A 21250-nucleotide genomic window follows, 5' to 3' on the forward strand; every position below is an offset into this window, starting at 1 on the left:
ATGGGAGTCTTAGGTAAGCTGGGCATTGAAATGATCAGTGTGCTTTCTAGTAGAACAGCCAATAATCCGTTTAGGAGTGGGGCAGTGGAGGGCATTGAATGGACAATATTGGAGGGGGTTTACTTGGAGTGTTCAAAACTCACTTTGCTGCTCACAGAGACCCAGCTGCCTTGTGGGGCAGCCCGAAAGTGACTTGAGGCGTGTTTGCATGAAGCAGAGGGAAGGACAGTTGTTACAATCACACAGGTTTGCCCTGGAAAGAGGGACAGAGCCGCGGCTCCCGCGCTGCCTGAGTGCAAGGCCGCGTGTCCTCGCTTCCTTAGGTCTGTACCCCGATGTGCCCTTGGTCACATCAGACAGAGCATGCAGCTTCCACAAGGGCACGGAGCCGATAAGTAGAGGAGCTGAGTGGCAAACAAAGGCTGCGCGTCTCCAGCACAGGCGTCTTGCGTCCTCAGCCCTGAGACTGACGGCCCATCGCACCTTGATCTTGAGACGACGCACCGCTCAGCCGGCTCTGTAACTCAGCCTCACGTCTGAAGTCACACCGCGGTACGTGTGAGGTTTTATCTCCTGTCCCCCGAGGGGAAGAAGGTGTTATAAATAAGTCACTCAGCCTCACAAGAGACAGGACTGAGGGAAGGCGGTGGGAGGATGCTCCTTTGCCCTGATTGCATCTTCTCTTCTTCCCCAAGACATGGTATTCACAGTCAAGTGACCTCGCTTGCAGGTCCCACGCCCGCAGTTTCCTTCCTCAAGCTCCCCGCCCCCAGGTCAGTGTTCTAACTCCCACCTTTGACCTGCTTTCTCTCAGTAACACATGGAACGGGGAAATGCCTCCAGTATTCTTGCCTGGAGAATCCCATGGGCAGAGGAGCCTGCCAGGCTACAGTCCATGGGATCACAAAGAGTCAGACAGGACTGAGTGGCTAACAACAGCAACAGTCTCCAGTGTGTGTGCTCAGTCGAGAAGTCATGTCCCACTCTTGCGACCCCTTGGACTGTAGCCCGCCAGACGCCTCTGTTCATGGGATTCCCCAGGCAAGAATACTGGAGTGGATTGCTTTTTCCTCCTCCAGGGTATCTTCCTGACCCAGGGATGGAACACAGGTCTCCCGCATCGCAGACAGACTCTGGGTTCCATCCTTGGGTCGGGAAGATCCCCTGGAAGAGGGCATGGCAACCCACTCCAGTATTCTTGCCTGTGAAATCCCATAAACGGAGGAGTCTGGCAGGCTACAGTCCATGGGGTTGCAAAAGAGTTGGACACGACTGAGTAGCAAAGCGCAATCTCCAGTGAGTCCTGCTGGCAGCTAGACCAGTGTGGGATAGGGATAAAGGGCTTGCGAGTCAGGCAGGGGCAGTGAGGTCACACCCACCTTTGCACCCCAGTGGCTGCTAGCTGAGTACTGTCGCCCCAGAGTCACTTTGTCCTCATTTGTAAGGGTGAACAATAGCCCCGAAGGGCTGCTGGAGGGACTGAGTAGAAGCTATGGTTCAAGTGTTTAATACTTGGCACCCAGAGAAACATACATGAGAAATCTTGTGAAGCAGGGCTGGGCAAGTTGTGCTTTTGGGATGATGTCACTTTACTTGCCCTGAGAGGGCTGGATCCCCCCAGACATGTCCTGGGAATTGTCACCATTTCCCGCTTGCTCGGACTGGGCTGTTCCTTCTTTTTCCCCTGGAGGTGTTTCTTTCACCGGCTGTCCCTGCAGAGCCGTGTGGGCCCCGCAGTGTGCGTCCAGGGAAGCCCATCAGTGGGTCCATCAGCCGTGGTTCCCCAGTCAAGGGTCCTGTGTCCTGCCCTGCATCCTCTTCCTGCAGTCTCTGTGCAGGGAGAAAGGATGCTCTGGTTGCCAGGATGACCTACTGCCCCCTTTTCTAGACATCATTCCTTTGTACACAAAGTGCCATCTGGATGACACCATTTCCGTGAGTTAAAATAGACATACTTCTTTCAAAAAGCTTTTGTTGCTGTTGAGGTATAGTTGATTTACCATGTTGTGTTACTTTCTAGTGTGCAACAAACTGAGTCAGTATAATACATGTATTTATGCATATAATTTTTGGTTCTTTTCCATTATAGGTTATTACAAGATATTAAGTATTTCCCTGTGCTCTACAGGAGGTCCTCTTTGGTTGCCGGTTTTGTAGTCGTGTGAATCTGTTAATCCCAAGGTCTTAATTTACTCCTGCCCCCTTTGCCCGCTTTGGTAACCATCAGATTGTTTTCTGTGTCTGGGAGTCTGTTCCTGTTTTGGAAATAAGTTCATTTGTATCTTTTTTTTTTTAAGAGTCCAAAAATAAGTGATATGATGTGATGTTTGTCTCTCTGTGGCTTACGTCCCTTAGTGTGATCTTCTCTAGGTCTATCCATGGCTGCAATGATCATCTCTAGGTCTATCCGTGGCTGCAAACGGCATCACCTCAATCTCTTTTATGGCTGAGGGACACTTTGCTGTGTGTGTGTACCACAGCTTCTTGGTCCGCTCACCTGTTGACGGACACTCGGGTCGCTTCTGTGGCTTGGTGATTGCAGCTGGTGCTACTGCGGATGTAGGGTGCATGTGTCTTTCTGAATGAGAGTTTTGTCCGGGGATTGGCCCGGGAGTGGGACTGCCGGATCATATACTGACCCTATTTTTAGTTTCCTGAGGCCCCTCCATACGTTGTCGCTGTGATTGCACCAGCTTGCACTCCCACCCACGGTGCAGGAGGCTTCCTTTCTCCACATCCTCTCCTGCATGTATTATTTGTAGGATTTTTGCTGAAGGCCCTTTTGATTGCTGTGAAGTCATACCTCCTTGTGGTTTTGATTTGCATTTCTCTAATAATTAGTGATGTTGAGCCTCTTTTCGTGGGCCTGTTGACCATCTGTATATCTTCTTTGGAGATTTCAGATTTATTTAGATTTCCTGCCCATTTTGCATGGAGTTGTTTATGTGTTTTTTTTTTTTTATATTGAGTTGTATGAACTATTTGTCCATTCTGGAAATTAAGCCCTTACAATAGACGTACTTTTTATTTCTGATGGAGATATTTTGATCAAGGATCAGGCAGAGCTGGCCTTCCATTGTCTGCGAGCAAGGCATCTCCCCAAAGAGATAAAAACCTTCCTCCCCACTGTCCAGTACCTTGAAAAGAGCACCCCTTTAGAATCGGAATTCCAGGCATTTTCTACTTTCCAGCCCCTCTGATTTCCCAAAGGTGAGATTATTCGCAAGCACAGAATACTTCACTCCTTCCCAGGCATTCACCAAGATTCCCAGGATAAAGGAAGTTGTATCTTTATGCACTGAGTGAAGACCAAAAAAAAGGACTTTTCAAGTATGTGAAAACCTACTCTGCAGGTTTTCTTCTCAGACGGAACCCCCTGTGCCCCGAGGGGTCCTGAGTGTCATGACTCACCCCACTTGGAGTGCTGAGTTCACGCTCAGGTTTTCGGGGAAAGTCACTATGACGGCTTTAAATGTACCACTGGGCCTCATGGTCATTTCCTTAAATGCAAAACAACTCATGTCTTGGGGATACAGTTGAGTAATAGCATGTTCAATATTAACTCTGGGTTTAGAGTAACTGAAAATCCAGTAATCTCTGAACTTTCACCTCCTGTAAAAGGTTTTCCACTCATTTCTCCTTCCCTGTAGCTCTTCTTGAGATTGATAGAGAGAGAGAATGCAGGAAGCACCCTCCACTGAAGCCCAGCCCACCTAAACCACCATATGCATCCTTGAAAAAGCAGGAACCCTTGCAGTGATAGTCTGTGTCAGACTGTTGCCTTTGACCAAACCCGGTGGACCTGAATTATTTCTCCTGTTCAAACCATAGAGCGCAGAAGATGTATTTAAGGTTATCCTTCCAGACTTGACTTGGGTTGAGGACATATTCACAGATGCTATAAACTCTTGATCTGGGGTTTAAAAAAAATCTGAACAGTTATATGTGAAATCAAAAAGATCCAACAGATAATCCCTAGCCTTGGATAAAATTATTTGTTTAAAGAGTGATGTTTTAGGCAGAAATTAGTTTTTGGAACACTAAAAGATTCCACTGCTAATATTTGAAAATCCTTTCATAGGCATGGAAAATTAGCAACTAAATCTGGCCATTAAAGCATAATCTTTATTTGACCAAAGCATGGTCTAAAAATGGAATAAACTGTAATTTATCTTCACTGACGGCTAATTACCTGGAAGTCTGATTAAAGGGAAAACTGAATTTACTTAATTAGTGTTTTGGTGTTTTGTCTGTATACATGTAAATATGCCCATCTCCTCTTCTACAGGAACATTGCTGGAAATAAATTACCATTTTTATTTTGTCCCTTTCAAATGTTGCCAAACCGAGAACAACATGAGAAGAATGGGTCTTTTACTGACAATGGTAACAGGTGTTTATAGATTATGAGCCTGATAGAGAAGAGCCTGTTAGCAGGAGAATAGGGTATTTATGACTAAGTCCTTTTCTTTTTCCCCACTGGCTCATCCTTCAGTTGTCAGCAGAGGAGAGCCAACTTGTGGGTGAACCACCCCAGCCAGTAACTCCTGGCCGGGTCGTGGCGATTTGCGCAGATGGCCAAGCCCCCGCGGCAGATGGGCTCTGATAGCCTCTGAGGCCCCTTTTAGCTTCAGCATCGCTTGTTCGTTGTTGTTCAGCTGCTAAATCGTGTCCGGCTCTCTGCAACCCCATGGACTACAGTATCAGACGTCCCTGTCCTTCACTGTATCCCAGGGTTTGCTCAAACTCACGTCCAAAATCGAGTCAGTGATGCTATCTAACCCTCTCACCCTCTGCCATCCTTTTCTCCTTTTGCCTTCAGTCTTTCCAGACATCAGGGTCTTTTCCAATGAGTTGGCTCTTCAAATCAGTTCAGTTCAGTTCAGTCGCTCAGTCATGTCTGACTCTTTGTGACCCCATGGACTGCAGCACGCCAGGCTTCCCTGTCCATCGCCAACTCCCAGAATTTGCTCAAACTCATGTCCATCGCGTCAGTGATGCCATCCAACCATCTCATCCTCTGTCGTCCCCTTCTCCCCCTGCCTTCAATCTTTCCCAGCATCAGGGTCTTTCTAATGAGTCAGTTCTTCACATCAGGTGACCAAAGTATTGGAGTTTCAGCTTCAGCATCAGTCCTTCCAGTGAATATTTGGGACTGATTTCCTTTAGGCTGGACTAGTTGGATCTCCTTGCAGTCCAAGGGACTCTCAAGAGTCTTCTCCAACACCACAGTTCAAAAGCATTAGTTCTTCGGCGCTCAGCTTTCTTTATGGTCCAACCCTCATATCCATACATGACTACTGGAAAAACCGCAGCTTTGACTATATGGATCTTTGCTGGCAAAGTAACGTCTCTGCTTTTTAATAAGCTGTCTAGGTTCGTCATAGCGCTTCTTCCAGGGAGCAGCGTCTTTTAATTTCATGGCTGTGTGGTATTTGGGGGTGTTGCCTTTTCAGGGTGTGAAGAACCATGCAGTAATTACAGCCCAGGGAGGAGGCGGTGTCTCAATTCTCGCCCACATGTTCCGATGCCTCTGCGTTCTCCTGGCAGATGCTCTTTGAACAGGAGGATATGTAGCACACCCAGAGCGGTATAATGCAGTCATCTCCCTTTGTGAGCCGCTATTGTGAAGGAAGTTCGTATTAATTTTTTAAAGTGATCAGAAAGTCATGGCATGCTACTCTTGAACTTGAGAGCTTTTCCTTATTTAAGTGGCAGACCTCCCAATAGTTCAGTTCTGTGTGTATAAATAATTGGACTAAAATATTATTTTTAAAAAGCACTGCAGGTTTTAATCAAAATCCCTCAAGAAATGAAAGTCTTAATTAAATCTGAAAAGCTCTTTCCTAGGCCTGAGGTTTCTAATTTTATTTTTCATCTTCTCTGTACATCCTCTGCGATGAAAGCAGGATGTAAGTGGTGAAATAGCCAATTATTTAAAGGATAGTATCATTGAAACAAACCCAAAGCAAATGAAAAATCATTTTAGACTCACAGAATGGAGAAGATGAAAGAGGCTTGCTCAGAGCCTTCCTTTCACGAAGACTTTGGTGCCAGGACCCCTTCATTTCATTATGCCCGTTCTTCTCCGATGCAGAATTGTCTGCCATAATTGGATGTTCTCCAAAACGACTACTTCTGACAATACTTCTAAAAATTGCAGAATGGAGACTTGAAGAGGAGAGAGATTCTTAATGATTTGTTGAAGATTGCAATCGCAGTTTCTGGAAGCATTCCCCTTTGCCTGTGACCTGGCCCATCTCTCTTCCTTCTTCTCTAGGAGTTAAGTGGTATTTCTTGGAATCCTCTCTTGTTTATTTCGCTAGTGAACTGGGTGGCCCTATGGTTGCCCCGGGTAAAGGGATTATGATAAAGTTAGCAGATGCCACTAGTTCTTGGGATGCTACTGACCACACAGGTGACCCGTTCTCTGCAGTACTCTCCAGGGTTTTAGGAAGATGTCATTGTCTAGGCAATGGCACCCCACTCCAGTACTTTTGCCTAGAGAATCCCATGGATGGAGGAGCCTGGTAGGCTGCAGTCCATGGGGTCGCTAGAGTTGGACACGACTGAGCGACTTCACTTTGACTTTTCACTTTCATGCATTGGAGAAGGAAATGGCAACCCACTCCAGTGTTCTTGCCTGGAGAATCCCAGGGACGGGGGAGCCTGGTGGGCTTCCGTCTATGGGGTCGCGCAGAGTCGGACACGACTAAAGCGACGCAGCAGCAGGGAAAGATAGGTTTTGGTGCTGCCGACCAGGGTTCTTGGCCTTCTTAATCAATAGAAGTTGCTCAGAGAGCAGACAAGAAAGTCAAGCAAGGCTTTACTGGGGCCCCTGCCGCAGCAGGAAGGAATGAGAGCAAGTGACAGCTTCCCCTGCTCGCTCACTGAAGGAGGGTCGTGAGGGTGGGAGTCGCTTCATGGGCTGGGCTGGAGGGAGTCCTCCCCTTTGGTGATGTTATGTGCAGCGTCATGTGGAAGCTGCGGTGGGGTTTTTTGGTCTTTCTGTATCATATTGTCCATAATTAGCCCCAGCTGTGCATGCATGTGTTTATTTTTAGTCCCTTTTAGTTTCTTTGTATTTAGTTGCTCAAGGAGACATTTGTCCAGGTGCAGGCTCTGCAGCAGAAGGTCCCAGGCCCAGGTCCCAGCCTGTCTCGATGATGTTAAGAGCGTTAGTTGTTTCAATCAGGTTGTCAGCATAAGAGTACACACCTGAGGAGTACTGCTACCCTCCAAGTTGACAGAGGATGGGAGAACAGAAGCCATGAACAACCAGCGGAAGCTTCTGGAAAGCATGTCATGAAACCCCGGCCACAAAGGTTTAATGTTTGCTCCCTTTTTGATGTTAAGGAGGGACAGGCTGAAGTTTTCAGCTCAGCCCATGAGTGCTGGATTCGGGGACGCACCTGCCTTCATAAGGGCTTAGGTTTAATGTTTGCTCCCTTTTTGATGTTAAGGAGGGACAGGCTGAAGTTTTCAGCTCAGCCCACGAGTGCTGGATTCGGGGACGCACCTGCCTTCATAAGGGCTTAGGTTTAATGTTTGCTCCCTTTTTGATGTTAAGGAGGGAGAGGCTGAAGTTTTCCGCTCAGCACACGAGTGCTGGATTCGGGGACTCACCTGCCTTCATAAGGGCTTAGGTTTAATGTTTGCTCCCTTTTTGATGTTAAGGAGGGACAGGCTGAAGTTTTCCGCTCAGCGCACGAGTGCTGGATTCGGGGATGCACTTGCCTTCATAAGGGCTTAGGTTTAATGTTTGCTCCCTTTTTGATGTTAAGGAGGGACAGGCTGAAGTTTTCAGCTCAGCCCACGAGTGCTGGATTTGGGGACGCACTTGCCTTCATAAGGGCTTCGTACGCTAAGCTGTGAGTTGTCAGTGCTCTAAACATGGAATTGTGTTTATGGATCGTCTCCAGGCGATTGTTAGGAAAAATACAGGTTTTAGGCAGTAATAAACCTCTCCTAATGTGTTCAGCATGTGTGACTTGGAGCTGTGTTGGGTACGGAGTGCCCGGCCGAATGATGCCTTATAAGGCTGTAACAGTTGTGAGGCCTTTGCCAAGGGTCCCCCTCTCACAGCACAAGTGCTGAAAAAAAAGCATGTGCATAAGAAAGGTCAGAACTAGAATTTCAGCCATTTATCCTGAAGTAGGGTTAAAAAAATGTTTGAAGACTCATTGTATAGAATTTTTGTGTGTGTGGGGGGCCAGTCCTTGGAGTCAGGGGACTGATGAGTTCCACTTGACAAGTAAATATTGAATACTTACCAGAAATAAAACCCTGAGCTGTGGGTGCTGGGACACGCAGATCTGGTGGGCGGGGGGGTAAGTGAAATGTGAGGCGGGGGGTCTTCCCTGGCAGTCCAGTGGTTAGCATTCCGAGCTTCCAATGCAAGAGGTGCGGGTTCCATCCCTGGTTGGAGAACCAAGATCCCGCATGCTGTGTAGTGCCATCAAGAAAATAATAAAAAAAATTTTGAATGCTAAAAAGAACTCTTTGTTTAAAAAAAAAAAAAAGTGAGGCTCCAGAGGAGACCCTGGTGACTTGCCCTAGAGAATCCAGAGCAGGCTCCCCCAGTCATTCAGAGTTGGGGGGGTCACTGCTCTTCAGTTTGGGGGATCCAGGCCCAAGCAGGGGCACCCCAGTGCATATCGGGCTACAGAGAGTGGTCTCCACTGGAAAAAACAGGTGCATGACTTCCCAGGTGGCGCTCGTGGTAAAGAACCTGCCTGCCAATGCAGGAGACATAAGAGCCGTGAGTTTGATCCCTGGGTCGGGAAGATCCCCTGGAGGAGGGCATAGCAGCCCACTCCTGTATTCTTGCCTGAGAAATCCCATGGACAGAGGAGCCTGGTGGCCTACAGTCCATGGGGTCAGAAAGAGTCAGACAGGACTGAAGGGACTTAGCTCACACACAGCATGAGCATTGTGAGTCAACTTTTATTTGGGGCCACAATGAGGACAGTAGCCTGGGAGACAGCACCTCAGACAGCTCTGAGAGACCTGCCTCAGAGAGGTAGGGGGAGGTCAGTGTATATGGACTTTGGTGAAGGGGGTGTATGCAGCCAAGTACTCCTTTCGGCTGAAGGTTACCACTCATCACAAAAAGCAAGTGTCTCCATTAAAGATTTCAGTGCTTTTCTAGATGTGAGGAGATGTAAGACTCTGGTGCATAAAATCTCCCGAAAGTATCTGTCTGAAGACCTTTCTGCCCATTTTTTTCCCAGAGCACAGGGTGCCTCATTCCTGATCTCCACCCTAAACTCATTTCAGGAGATGTCGAAGGTGAGAGGTTGCCACAGCTTGTGACTTAGTCCTTGTGACTTAGTCTTTGTGGAGGCAGATTGTTACTGTTCGGTTGCTCAGTCGTGTCTGACTCTTCGTGACCCCCATGGACTGCAGCACGCCAGGCCTCCCTGTCCTTCACCATCTCCTGGAGCTTGCTCAAACCCATGTCCGTTGAGTCAGTGATTCCATCCAACCATCTCATCCTCTGCCAACCCCTTCTCCTTTTAAGCCTTCAGTCTTTCCCAGCATCAGGGTCTTTTCCAATGAGTAAGCTCTTCACATCAGGTGCCCCAAGTATTAGAGCCTTAGCTTCAGTATCAGTCCTTCCAACAAATATTCAGGGTTGGTTTCCTTTAGGATTGACTGGTTTGGTCTCCTTGCAGTCAAAGGGACTCTCTAGAGTCTTCTCCAGCACCACAGCTCAAAAGGAGACGGCAAGTGCCAGTTTGTGAATAGTTGGCAGTGGGATCCAGTAGCCGAGACCCCATGGGGGTGGGACCGTGCCTCCCTTCCTTCACCTGCATCTCCAAGGTCTCTGAGCTGTCAGCCAGGGCCCTCACGGGGGAAATCTGCTCTCGGGGACCGGCCCTGCACTTAAGAGGGGGATTAAGGCTTTTAGCAAGTGTTGTCACAGAGAAGTGGGTCATTTGCAGCCCCTCCCCTCTGGGGGCCTGGCCTCCAGCTCAGAGCCCGGGAGAAGCCCCCTGTTGATCAGCACCTGGATATGAATGTGCATCAGCAGAGCTCTGCTCACGTCAGAAAAACAGAGGATTGGAGTAATGATGGTGATGATCATGGGTCCACCCCTCCTGCACCTGGAGGCACCTGCCCACCCTCCACAGCCTGGACAGGAACAGCGTCCAGGCAGGGGAGCCCTGGGCCTGTGCTCTGTGCCATGCCAGGCTGTGGGGTGACCACGGTAACAGGGCACGGGAAGGATGGCAAGCTCAGGAAAGAGGCTACTTGGCCCCTGCAGGCATTACATGGAAGCACTGGGATGTGAACCCAGCGAGACTGCAGAATCGGGTGTGCTTTCCCACAGGCCCCCCACCCACTGTCTTTGCAACTGCCGAGCGTGGTTATCTCAGGCACTGAGGTTGCTGGGGGACCCCTGCTCACCTGGGACCTGGCAGGGCGCCTGGGTCCCACCTGTCTGGCCAGACCTGCTGGACGCAGGCAGTGAGTGGCAGACGCCTGGGCACGTGGCCTGCGGGACAGCTGTCAAGCTGCCTGCTCCCTGCCCGTCCCCCTGGCTGATGCACTGCCCGCCGCCCCGGGGAGCTGCCCTTGCAGTCTGACCCCTCAGACCTCAGGTGGAGGAGAAATAAACGTTCCCAGAGAAGCTGCTGTGAGCGAGCCTCATTTGTCCTTAAAAACTTGGATGTTTATGGGCTGACAAAGGATTTAACTACTTGTAGTGCTTCTGTTTGTGTTTCGATAACCAGAGGACTAAACTGTCTCCTCCTTCCTCTACTCATTGCTCCTTAGAAAAATATAAATTACAAGTATGTATCAGCGACATGAGGCCTGGAAAGAGGTGTTGGCACGGGCGCCCTTGCCCTGGTCCCTGGCCCATTTGCAACAGCGTCATTGGGGGTGCTCAGACTTGCAGGGTCTCAGCCCCTCCCACCACCCCAATCTACTGAGCCAGGATCTGTGTTTTAACAGCATCCCAGGTGGTCTTGATCCACCTTGAGATGCCCTGCTGAAAGAAAACAGGAGCGGATTTGCCCGATGGTATACACTTGGTGAACCTTTTAATAACGTTTCTGTTTTCTTTCTGGTTGAACTACATTTATATTCTGAAGATCCCCTGGAGAAGAGAAAGGCTATCCACTCCAGTATGCAGGCCTGGAGAATTCCATAAACTGTGTATAGTGCATGGGGTCTCAAAGAGTCTTTCGTGAGCAACTTTCACTTAACAGGTGGTGCTTTGAAGAACCCACCTGCCAGTGAGAGAGACTTAAGAGAAACGTGTTTGATTCCTGGGTCAGGAAGATCCCCTGGAGAAGGAAATGGAAACCCACTCCAGTATTCTTGCCTGGAGAATCCCATGGACAGAAGAGCCTGATGGGCTACTGTCCATAGGGTTGCAAAGAGTCAGACACGAGGGAAGTGACTTTGCAACCAGAGCTTGGGCCAATTCTGAATTTTTTTACTTGGTGTAGAAAGAAAGATACACCTACATTCCGGTAGGTGTGCCAGTGAATCAGGAGCCAGAATAATGTCCCTCTGGGAAACATCGGGACATTTGGAGGCTTAAACACACTGAGTTTATCTCCTGCATCAAGGGGAATTGTAGCCCACTATTCGAATCTGACTGGGGAATTCTCTGTGACAATTGAGTGATGGAGGAATTTAAAATTTTTTCCTGTGTTTCTTCTGGCAAATGAACAGGCATTTTAATGAACCCTGATTACAGGGTCTTTAATGTAAAAGACAAAAGCATACCAGACATCTAACCTATTAGATTTGAGCTCTGGTCAAGTAAGAGATGATTATCTGCTGCAAGTACCATAAACCTGCACGCAAAAGCCGTCCCTGACCTCACAATGATTTGGGGGCAGGAAGCCCACAGTTACAATTAAGCTGGAGGACGGCTAGTTTTATATGAAAATGACAGACAAGTCTCTGGGGTTCACACAGCAAGCATAATATACTTCTGTGGCAAGGCCGTTCCAAAGAGAAAAACTTCAGCAAATAAATTCCAGTGTCAAGTTTTCTTTCCTGTTTTATTCTTCCTGCCAGTGTCCAAGGGGACTTCCCATTGAAGACCCTGAGGGTGGAGATTATCCCATCATCGTGTATTTATTGAGCCTTAGCCCCGTGTCCAGCACGGTGAGGGACCCAGGGCTTAGAAGCAGCGAGTGAGTCCCGGTGGTGTATCTGTGTGCACCCACCCTGGCTCCCTGAAGGCAGTAAAGCAGGAGCAGATCAGCTGCCAGGTCCGTGTCTGTGGTCATTTCCTCCCCTATGTATCCCGGCTGCCAACACCCCCACCGTCTTCTGTATCCATTCACGTCTGCATTTCTATCAAAACATCTTCCCACATTGTTCTTTCTGTTTACTGGAAAAAAAAAAAAAAAAACAACGTGAGAATTGTGAGTTACGGTTTATTTGAGGCAAAGTGAGGACTGCAGCCCAGGAGACAGCCCTTCAGACAGCTCCGAGAAACTGCTCCACAAAGGCCGGGGGAGGTCAGTATAGACGTGACTTTAACGGGGCGCTGGGTACATACAGTCAAGAGCACACTCTGGCAGAAGGTTTCTGCTAGTCACAGGGAGCAGATGTTACTGTTGATGATTCTAGAACTTTTCTAGATATGAGAAGATGCAAGAACTGGGTTCCTAAAGCCTCCTGAAAAGCCCTAACCGTCTGAAGACCTGTTCCGCCAGTTTTCCCGGAGCACGGACCACCTCATTCCTGATCTCCACCCTGGACTCCTTTCAGGGGCGTCTGAAGGTCAGCGGCTGCAGTACTTCGTGTCCTTATCCTTGTCGGGGGTAGACGGCAAGCGCCAATCCGTAGCTGGCACTGCCTTTTCCTTTCCACGGGTCCCGGCATGGAAATAACGATGATGGTGACGGTTGACAGGCTTGACTGTCCCGTGACAGGCACTGTAGGTGTTTTACGCGCGTGTCGCCGTTACTGGTAACCGCAGCCCTGTGATGTGTGATCAGGGCGCTGTCCCCTCCGCCATCCAGATGCCCTCCGCCCAGCACCACTGCGGCTGTTGGCGAATGTTCCTTCCCCATCCCAGGGTGCTCCTTCCCAGCACACCTTACAGATCGACTCTGTGGAATATTCCTAAGTCACTGGTGCACCAGGCGTCTCCTCTCCTCCCAAAGGCAAATGCTCTTCTGACATCTCTCAGGTCCATGTGCTTTGCTTGCTTTTGAGCTTTGTATGAATGGAATCATGCAGCACGTATTCTTTGGTGTCACATTTAATTTGCTTAAAATCGTGTCTGAAAGGGTCTTCTGGCACACAGTGGAAGTTCTCTCTTGCGTTTCTGTAAAGTATTTCATTGTGTGAACATGTCCGCAATTGCTAAGTCATGTCCAACTCTTTGCGACCCCATGGACCGTAGCCCGCCAGGCTCCTCTGTCCATAGGATTCTCAAGGCGAGAATACAGTGGCCTGCCATTTCCTCCTCCGGGGGATCTTCCTGAACCAGGGATTGAAGCAGCACCATATTATTCCTTCTTCTGTCTTTGGACATGTGTGTTGTTTTCTGATTTGACTCTTCTGCACAGTGGTCATCCCATGTAATTTCAGGACATGAATGCATGCGTTCATATGGAGGACTGCAAGTGATTTTGCTGCAAACTTCCAAAGCAGTCGTTCTAAATTTATATGCCCAGCAGCAGTGCAGAGGCCACTGTCTGTCCTCGCTAGCTTTCAGTATGGCCCAGGCTGTGCTAGGGTACAGGCGTGGTTGTTTTTTGACATTCCGGTGAGCGTATGATGGGGTCTCCCGGTTGTTTTAATTTCCATTTCTCTGATGGCTGATGAGCTTGAGCACCTTCTCACATGCTTGCTGTCCATTTTGGATAGCTTTCCTGAAGTGCCTAGTCAGGGATTTTGATCTCTTTTTTATTGTACTGGGTTACCTGACTCCCCTCCCACTTGTTGATTTGGAAAAGCTATTTATATATTCTGGATATGAGACCATCCGACAGATTATGACAGACATCCTCTTTCCTTACAGCTTTTCTTCTCACACAGGGGTTTTCACAATAATGTCCTGAAAGACAGGATTTAAAATTCTGGTGAAGCCTCGTTTGTTAGCCTTTGCTTTCTGTCTCATGCTCTCCTTCTGTTGTCATCTAATGACATTTTTGCCCTGTTCAAGGACATGAAGAGTTTTCCTTTGTTATTGTCTACAAGCTTTATTATTTTACTTTGAACCTTCAGTCTGTGATTGATCTAGAATGTATTTTTTAATGTGGTGTGAGGTGTGGGGGGTCGTTATTAATTATTTCCATGTTGATATTGAATTACTTCATCACCATTTTGTAAAAACACCATCTTTGCATCACACTCGAGCTATGACACTGTTATTAAAAGTTAGGTGACATGTGGCTCAATTTCTGAACAGTCGATCTGTTCTGCTGGTTGACTTATTTATCCTTTTAGACCAAAATCACATTATCGGAGTTACTGTACCTTGAAATAAGTCTTGTTACTGATGGTTTGGGGCTTCCCAGGTGGCGCTAGTGGTAAAGGGCCCACCTGCCAATACCGGACACAGAGGTTCAATCCCCAGGTTGGGAAGATTCCCCTGGAGGAGGGCAAGGCACCCCACTCCAGTATTCTTGCCTGGAGAATCCCATGGACAGAGAAGCCTGGCGGACTGTGGTCCATAGGATTGCAAAGAGTCAGACACAGCTGGAGCGACCTAGCATGCATGCCCACGCACGGATGGTTTACCTGCTTCAGACATCAAGGTGATCTTTACTAGCTTGTCCTTACCAGTCTCTGCCCTTTACATTTTCATAACAATTCTCAGATCAGCTTGTCAGATTGCACACACGGTCATGTGCACGTGGGTATGCACAGCATTGTGGGTTGAGAGATGAAATTGATGAGGAGTTACATACTTACAATATTAAATTTTCCAAACCATAAATGTGATATACCCCTCTGTTTAATTTAGATCTTTAGTTACTCTTAATATCATCTTCCAAGTTTTCTGTGTTGACGTCTTACACACTTTTATGAGATTGAGTCCTACGTATATTTGGGGGTTATTGATGCTAATATAAATATTTTTATCCTTTTCTTTTTCTTTTCTGTGTTTTTCTCTTTCATTTTTATTTGTTTATATTGATAAAATGGTAATACAAGTAAGGCTAATATTATATTGACTTTGCATTTCTGAGTCATTTAAAACAATGTTTTATTTATACAGTTTTATAATTTTATTTTTGATTATGGCAAGAGAACATTTTGGATTTTTTATTCCTTATACTCACAGTGCATAACTGAATATTTACCAAATAAATATTTCATTACTTGTTGATTGATGATTTGTGAAAGAACTTTAGTCTTTTCTGGTTACTCTAAAAGTGATAACATTTCAGACTAATTCTTTAGTGGTCTGACTGTTTTAGCTAAATCTAATAAGTTTAATGGAACTAAATTTTGTGGGCATTCAATAATCTTGTAAATTACAGTTTTTAAAATAAATAACCTCCTCTTAAGTCAGATATGCACGTATTCCTGCAGACGGCTCTGTACTGAATCTCATCTTGCTAAAGATTATTTTGTTACTGAATGTGGGAGCTGGCTGCTCGTTGCTCAAAAGCCAGTGCTCGAGAGGCAAGGTTGGTGGAAAGGAAAGTCTGCTTTATTTTGGAGGCTTGCAGCTGGAGGGAGGGTGGACTCCTGCTCAAAGGCAAACTCCCGACTGATAGTGGGAAGAGCTTTAAAGGGGGACTTTCGGGGTGTGTAGGCCAAGGGAGGGCCACACGCAGAACAGCACACTCGGCTCTGACGGTCATCTTGTGGTTGGTCATCGGTGGTCTGATCAGCACCATCTTGGTTGTTTTACATACAGTCAGTCTTCAGTTCCAGGTCCATTTGTTTTTCATTTCTTTGAATCCAGTTCTTGGGATTGTGGCAGCCTGTGTCGTGGTTGCAGTCGGGTCATCATGCAGTTAGCTTCTTCCACTTGAGGGGTTTCAGTGTCTACAAAGCAGCTCACAGGACACAGCTCAGAATATTATCATAGCCCTTGAGGAGGAAATAAAGGTCCTTGACTTTGCTTATCTGACTCGACTATTTGGTCTTGTTTGACTCTTTCCTTTGCTTCTGCATTTCGTCATTTCTCTGTTTATACTTATTCCTTGGCTAAAGCTTGTGGCTTGTGGCTCAGCTGGCAAAGAATCCACCTGCAGTGTGGGAGACCTACGTTCAATCCCTGGGTTGGGAAGATCCCCTAGAGAAGGGAAAGGCTACCCACTCCAGTATTCTGGCCTGGAGGGTTCCATGGACCATATAGTCCAATGGGTCGCAAAGAGCTGGACATGCCTGAGTGACTTTCACTTTCACTTTTTACAGACAAGAGGCAGGAGGAAGACTTGGTGGTGTAGGGTGGGGGTTGAAGAACCATGGGGTCCTGTAAGATTGAGAGTGTATCAAATAAAGAACAAAAGGAATAAAATTTTTAAAAAAGCAGAAAAGATAAAAAATTGGAAGATGATTAGAAAATTCTATTGAAATTTGATATTTGCTACATTAGCAGGCAAATTTCATGAAGCCCCAGGTTTTACCCTATAGATGGTATTACCTTGTATTTTAAGAGTTAAAAAAAAATAAAAGTCTTGTACAAAAGTTTCTTTCAAACCAGTGATTTAATGGAAGAATCATTGCTAAAATGAAAAAAAAAATCCTCATCCTGCATTTACCATCCTCATATGATGTATTTTAAATGAACAGTGAATATCTTGACTTTAATACGTAAAGCATGAGGCTAATATAAAAAGAAGTTCATCTAAAATTAAAATTCAAAAAGCACGTTAATTCCCTTTGATCTTATACCAAACAAGTACAGCGCTTCTTTCATTAATGCATTATCTTTAGAGAAGAGTCCAGGTTTGTCAGAATTGAAGTAAGATTCATTTAATCAGCTCCAGTAGTTCATCTGTTAAATCACAGCTCTTTGCTCTCCATTTGTAAAATAATCTTCAAACTAATGAAGTAAGGTCAATTGCATGCAGTTTTATTCGAGCCAAATTGCTGTTAATTGCACAAAAGCCTTCGGTAAGGTCAATAAATGTTGCCTTTTTATATCTTCTCTTGAAAATGGCAGAAAATAAGCTTCTTTTCTCTGTAATGCATTCAGGCTTAGGGCAACTCATAGCAGAAGGACTGCCACCTGATCAGGACTTTTATTACCTGATTTGAAGTCGTTCCATTTTTAAAGAATGGTCGGAGGGCTCAGGGTCACCAAGGCAGCTTTAGAAAGGATGCTTTCTTTAGGCACTGTCCTCATTCCTCGCGTGACGGTGGCATCCCGCAGGTGGGCGCTCAGTGTAGACGATGGACTTCGACTTCTGGGGACAGTCAGCCTGGACCATGCGATCCTTTCCCCTACCTCCTTTGCCACAAACAGTACACGTTTGCAAGTCGGCTCCACTCTTTTCGCCATGTGAGGTGTACCAGTGGCTAGCACGGAGAGCCGGGCAGCCTGGTCCCCGGGATGAAGAAGAAGGGACCTAGACCCTGGGGAGTCAGCATCTCACGGGGGTCTCGTGCATTCTGAACATCTGACATAGCTCTTGGGACTTGATCAAATAAACCTTAAGTAAATTTCTTCTCTCAGTGTGTGTTCAATGTGTGTATCTTTCTCATTGCCTCAGTTTGTAAACCAACAGTGTGTGTGTGTGTGTGTGTGTGTCTGTGTGTGATAGTGGCACATGTGTGTAATATGTGAGGCACGTGACAAGGAAAGCCAGAAACACAGACGACAAGAGGCAGATGGAAGGGGGCAAAGGCAGGGGCTGGAGGGGGTGACCCAGGAGGGGGACCAGGTGTGTTGGGGGGTCACCTGGGGCTCTGGGAAGAATGCGGTGGCCTTTTTCTCTTCTTTGTCTCCACATAAGTTACGATTAAAGCGTGTTGGCATGTGATGTATTGATCCTGCAGTTCAGGAAGCCGTATGTTTCTGAGTGCAGAGCTGAGCAGAACGAACTTTGGCGGCCAGTGAATTCAGGAAGGGTGCCATCCGTCCTGGTAGACATGGTCAGAGGACCGCGGATGACATGGAAGGCAGGCTGGCAGGGAGGGGGCAGACGAGGTGGTAGGTGCCTCCCAGGAGGAGCCCTGGCGTGATGCTGGGGGCTGGAGGGCCCATCTCAGCGTGCAACGGAAACAGTGTCAGCCTGGACTGGGTTTCATCCAGTTACCACGTCCTGTTTGCTGAGGCCGTTGGCACTGGCAGTCCGTGCTGGAGACGCAGAGAAAGGCCAGAGCCCCGAGAGCTCGCAGCCCCGTGAGGGTGGCAGGGGGAGCCGTGGGGAGTGGGTCCTCACTACTGAGTCCTCCCCTCCTCCTACCCCTCCTCCCCCTGCTCCTCGCCCTGCCTCCGTCCTCCCCAGGATCGTCAGAGCTCTCTTGCCTTCTAACCCATTTGACAGCTCTGTGCACCATCTCCTGTGCTAACCCACACACTCCTGAGAGCAGGAGGAAATTTTGTTCTTTTCTGTTGCCCGAGGTGCCTAGAACAGGCCTGGATAGTAAGCCCTCCTCAGGGTTTGTTGAGGGAATGGAATGAACTCGTGAATAAATAGCTACATGAGATACTAATACAGAGGTGTAAACAGAGGCATTGTTGAGAGGTGGGCTGGGGTAGATTCAAAGAAAGTTTCCAAAAGATGATGCCAAATAACTGCGATAGACTGAGATGACTAAAGAAAGAAAGTGAAGTCGCCCAGTCATGTCCGACTCTTTGCGACCCCATGGACTGTGGCCCACCAGGCTCCTCCGTCCATGGAATTTTCCAGGCAAGAGTACTGGAGTGCCATTGCCTTCTCCAGGGCAGATGACAGACGTAGAACAAATGGTGCCTTTTCCTGCAGGAATGTGTCACCCAGGGTGTCTCTACCTTCTGTGTGGTTTCATCCCACATTCTCACAACCATGAAATGTTTCCCAAAATCACCAACATATTTTTTCATGTATAGACTCTACTGCTTTGGTTGTTGGTCATGATGATGGCAGGCACCATTTAGGGAGCACATTTTTTTAGGAACTCTTTTGCAGAAGGGGAACCCAAAGATGGGCTTCCTGGGTGGCACTAGTGGTAAGGAGCCCACCTGCCAGTGCAGGTAGACTTAAGAGACGTGGGTTCAATCCCCGGGTCAGAAAGATCCCCTGGAGGAGGGCACAGCAACCCACTCCAGTATTCTTGCCTGGAGAATCCCATGGACAGAGAAGCTGGTACAGTCCATAGCATTGCACAGAATTGGACATGACTGAAGCGACTTAACACGCACACACACAACCCAGAGATAATAACTAGTAAGTGGAGAGCCCAGGCTTGATCCTGGGGAATCTGATTTCAGAGCCTGAATCCCCACCTTGACAAATAGATCTTTAAGTTTAAGTGTTAAGTGAAAGTCGCTCAGTCGTGTCTGACTCTTTGTGACCCCATGGACTATATAGTCCATGGAATTCTCCAGGCCAGAATACTGGAGTGGGTAGCCTTTCCCTTCTCCAGGGGATCTTTCCAACCCAGGGATAGAACCCAGGTCTCCTGCATTGCAGGTGGATTCTTTATCAGCTAAACCAAAAGGGAAGCCCAAGAATACTGGAGTGGGTAGCCTATTCCTTCTCCAGGGGATTTTCCTGACCCAGGAATTGAACCCGGGTCTCCTGCATTGCAGGCGGATTCTTTACCAACTGAGCTATCAGGGAAGCCTACCTTGACAAATAAGTCCACCCCCAAAATAGGCAGTAAAGTACCCCTGGGAGCTAAACGTTCCCATTAATGAAGGAAGCCTTCCTGGAGAAATAGATGTCAGCCTTGAACAGGGAACGTCAGGACAGCTGTGGGAGATGCAGAGGGTAGGAGGGTTTTCTGGGGGCAGGTGGAAATGACCCGACGGCTGGATGCAGAAGGGCTGTGCATGGAGGAAGATGGATTGTTTTTACCCGTGACTGTGGCTTGGCTCTGACTTGGAAGGTTTAGACGTTGGACTCTTCCTGGCTCGTTTTTCTGTGTCAGTAGTGATCTCTTTTTCCTATTTCCTTAAGCAGGGAAGCTGGCGTGAATCTGCTGCGAGCTGCCGTTTAGCAGGTGGCACAGTGGAGTACGCTGACTTCACTTGTTCTTGGAATATTATCTGGGTACCCAGATAGGGAGCCTTCAGGGGACCCCCGGTCATGCGATTCCCTGGGGGAAATGAGGCCATGTCCAGACCCTGAGTCCACACTCCCTTCACCTCTCAAGTCTCTGACTTTGACACAAAACCCTAAGTGACTCCCTTTGTTTCTTTCCAGGTCGCCTCTTGCAGGCTCAGGGTTTCCCTCTCTCTCTATTTTCAGCAGCGAGCAGCTGCCCCGAACCACTGTAACTTGATTTGCCAAAGACAGAGACGCTTGAGACCAGAAAAATAACCCCAAATGGATCTGAATAAAATACCGCACACCAGGTGTTGATTCCTCTGAAAACGCCTGGATTCAGTGCTTTGCAGCAGAAGTCTCTTTATGACATGTCACTTGCTTCAGCCTTGTGAAGAGAAGCTGAAATCGAGAGAGAATGATTACCTTGTTTAAAGTTCGCTAGGCATAACAATGAGCTGTTTTCCAAGTGACCAGCCCATGTGATTTATGACTGTATGCCAGAAAAATTAAATTATATGGCATAAATAAGTAGAGAGTTGATATGGGCTCCACAAATAACAGGAAGCTGTGCAGTTACTGTCTTCTCCCAGCGAGAATCCATCCCTGATGGCCTGGGCTAGGTCTCCCTTCTCTTGTGCATGCAATTCTTATTGAGCTTGACAAGTATCTGTGTATGAGATGCTGGACGCCATGAGCTGGTGGCTGATGGAGGACCTTTGTGCCTCTTGTCCAGAGTTATCTGATGGCATGCAAGCTGCCACTGAGGCTCCAAGATTTATTTTTAATAGTGATAACCAGCTGAGTCACCCTGTGCTCCAAGACCCGCTGCTGCTGCTGCTGCTGCTAAGTCGCTTCAGTCGTGTCCAACTCTGTGCAACCCCATAGACGGCAGCCCACCAGGCTCCCCCGTCTCTGAGATTCTCCAGGCAAGAACACTGGAGTGGGTTGCCATTTCCTTCTCCAATGCATGAAAGTGAAAAGTGAAAGTGAAGTCACTCAGTCCTGTCCAACTCTCAGCGACCCCATGGACTGCAGCCTACCAGGCTCCTCTGTCCATGGGATTTTCCAGGCAAGAGTACTGGAGTGGGGTGCCATTGCCTTCTCTA

The 21250-nt window shown here is 47.7% G+C and overlaps 1 protein-coding gene across 1 annotated transcript in view; it reads left to right on the forward strand.

The window, feature by feature from the left end:
• Positions 1-21250, forward strand: part of DPP6 (dipeptidyl peptidase like 6) — a 785445-nt gene that overhangs the window by 316362 nt on the left and 447833 nt on the right. The window lies entirely within an intron of this gene.

The sequence above is a fragment of the Bubalus kerabau genome, chromosome 8, assembly GCF_029407905.1.
Source record: "Bubalus kerabau isolate K-KA32 ecotype Philippines breed swamp buffalo chromosome 8, PCC_UOA_SB_1v2, whole genome shotgun sequence".
NCBI classification, from domain to species: domain Eukaryota; kingdom Metazoa; phylum Chordata; class Mammalia; order Artiodactyla; family Bovidae; genus Bubalus; species Bubalus kerabau.